Source organism: Diachasma alloeum, unplaced genomic scaffold (genome assembly GCF_001412515.2).
Source record: "Diachasma alloeum isolate Michigan unplaced genomic scaffold, Dall2.0 Dall_scaffold_01121, whole genome shotgun sequence".
Taxonomy (NCBI): Eukaryota; Metazoa; Arthropoda; class Insecta; order Hymenoptera; family Braconidae; genus Diachasma; species Diachasma alloeum.
Window position 1 is genome coordinate 98,392 of NW_021681232.1, and position 2,549 is coordinate 100,940.

Consider the following 2,549-nt stretch of genomic DNA (forward strand, 5'->3'; position numbering starts at 1 on the left):
GAAAATAAGAAAAATTAGTACCTTTTCGTGAGCTCTCCTTTTTTTTGTTATTTCGCGTAGTTACCTCATCCATTCTCTCTCTCGCACGTACGCTACCTTCCTATAGTCTCTCTCTCTCGGATTCGTGTTCCCCTCGTGGACAATACCTTTGCTTCTCTCTATCAGCTTTGGATTGGGATCGCTTTCTTTTTCATACTTAAAATTATTATTCGCATCTTTCGAGTCCTTTTGGAGTTTAATGGATCATTTCAGAGTATTTAAAATTATTTTGAGTCACATTCACGTAATTTTGTGTTTGTACGAATTTACAATTTTGTATTAATATCGGCAATAGCGAAACACGTCAGTACAATTGTGTTTATTATTCAATGTCGACCTTACCTATCCCGTTTGGAATTTAAGACATTGGTTTATTGGTTTCTCGATCGATGATTGGTTTTGTTAATTGATGTTCTCGTCCACGAATCCACCCCTCTCTCCACGACCCGCACACTGAGCAGCCGAGTAAATCCCGTACCCTCGTAATCCACATTTCTGCGTATGGTTTGCGATATGTTTCTTGTCGTTATTGGATTTTTGGGGACAATCAGTATTTAGTTTTAAGAAAATACGGTTCCGTTTGCGGTTTATCGATTCCGCGTTGCTAAAAATCGGCTGGCGCCCTAAATACACGAAATAAGGATTGGATGAGCTGCTGATTGTTCCCGAAGTCCAGTGTTAGCGTTATGGTTTTTGGCGTTTCAGACTTGTCGGATTACGAGAACGAAGGTAATGGAGTTGGCCGTGTTTGGATAATCGAGACTTCTGGGTTAGGGTTTATTGAGTATTTGTTGAGGCCAAAGAAAAATCATTACAAGGGTCCGTAGAGTTTTATGTCACCTTTTTCAGAACCTATTTTCTCTGGACCCTCGGTCACCCTCGTTCGATGGCACAAAAGTTTTTGACACTTAGCGTCCTCAGAAATAGGGAAAATCTTTGGGGAGAAGAGACGTCTCCTGTTCTGGTCCTCGGCTATTGACAGATACACGCGTATACCTAATGATCACTGTTCGATAGTTATCGCTTCTCAATTAATATCACATGAATTTTACTGAATCCTTGTTCTTTGCACTCAATTCCCAGACTGAGTGCTCAAAACTGTTGGGCACCAATGTGACTTTTTGGGTTTGATCACTTACCGCAATAATCCTGAGTGATCTAACTAGAGTGAATTTTCCCTACGATTATTCACTATGTAAAAGGGGACTGTTCTTTCCAAGTCTTAGGGCTGTTTTAACACCCTAAACTCCGGCTAACTTTCACGGCTGCGCTTACGGGGGGTCCGCTCAAGTGGGAATAATTAGGGGTCGGGAAGGTATTTCGTATTGGTCACACTTCGAAATTAATCTGTAAAAGCTACTTATATATTGTCCATCAACTATGGTATAACACTGTGGGGTGTTTCGGGTCGGTATACACGCTGCGAATGATCGGATGTTGCGGATGAACTTGCAGATCCGCTCCGTTTTGCTCCCGATCGTAGTCTGCCTCTCTAGGAGTCCAGACAAACGTTCAAGACCCAAAATTGTAGAACTAAGCAGTCCCACAGTCCCAATGCAATACTACTGACGAGTACCAGCATTGTCACTGTCTAAAACAGTCAAACAGCTCCTCTTCCGAGAAGCTGGACTCAGGTGTAACCGTGAGAGTGCTGAGCTCTGTTCCTCAACGGTGGGAAAGAAATCTCAGTTCTTTTTCCCTTGGTTTCAGATAAAATCTACACCTCAACGTATTGCTGATAATATGCCAAATTGCTATTAATGAAAATAAAATAACGATGTATTATCCACAATATGTCACATTACACTGAAAAGATCTATGAAGAAACCTATTTTTGTTCAATAAATCATTGAAAAAGCCAAGCCGTGTAAACGAACCCTATCCTATTCTAAAAGAAACATGCATGACACAATCGATTATATCGAAAATCTCGAAATTGTGAAGGCACGATTCCTTATTGGTTGGTTACGAGTGCCGCGAACTTTGATTCCAAACTATTCTCATGTCATTGGTAATACGGTTACGCCACATGGTGTTTCAGACGTCCATAGAAGCCCGGATCCCTATGATCTCTACGTCCCACCTCTGAGTACCCCGAGCGCGAGATGGCGCCAGCGTCAACTTGATGTTGGGTCAGTTATTTCAATTAATAAATGAATATTTCAATACTCTTCATAAGTTTTGCTAACACAGATATAGTATTTTTAAAGAATATCGTATATTCATTTAATAATTTAAATAACCGACCCAGTCATCACGTTGACGCTGGCGCCATCTCGCGCTCGGGGTACCGAAGCTCGGATCGGAGGTATTCCTCAGGAACTCTCGATCTGCCCTTCTATGGGCATCTGTATTCTTTGGCCTAGCACATTTCTTTTCATCATCCGGTATCACAGGAGACAGTCGGTTCCAAATCAGTGTGAAAAATCCGTGTTAAAAATGTCAATGCAGAGCCATCCATTCACCTCTACTGAGGAAGTAAGTATTCCTTCATTTACTCTGTTAATAAT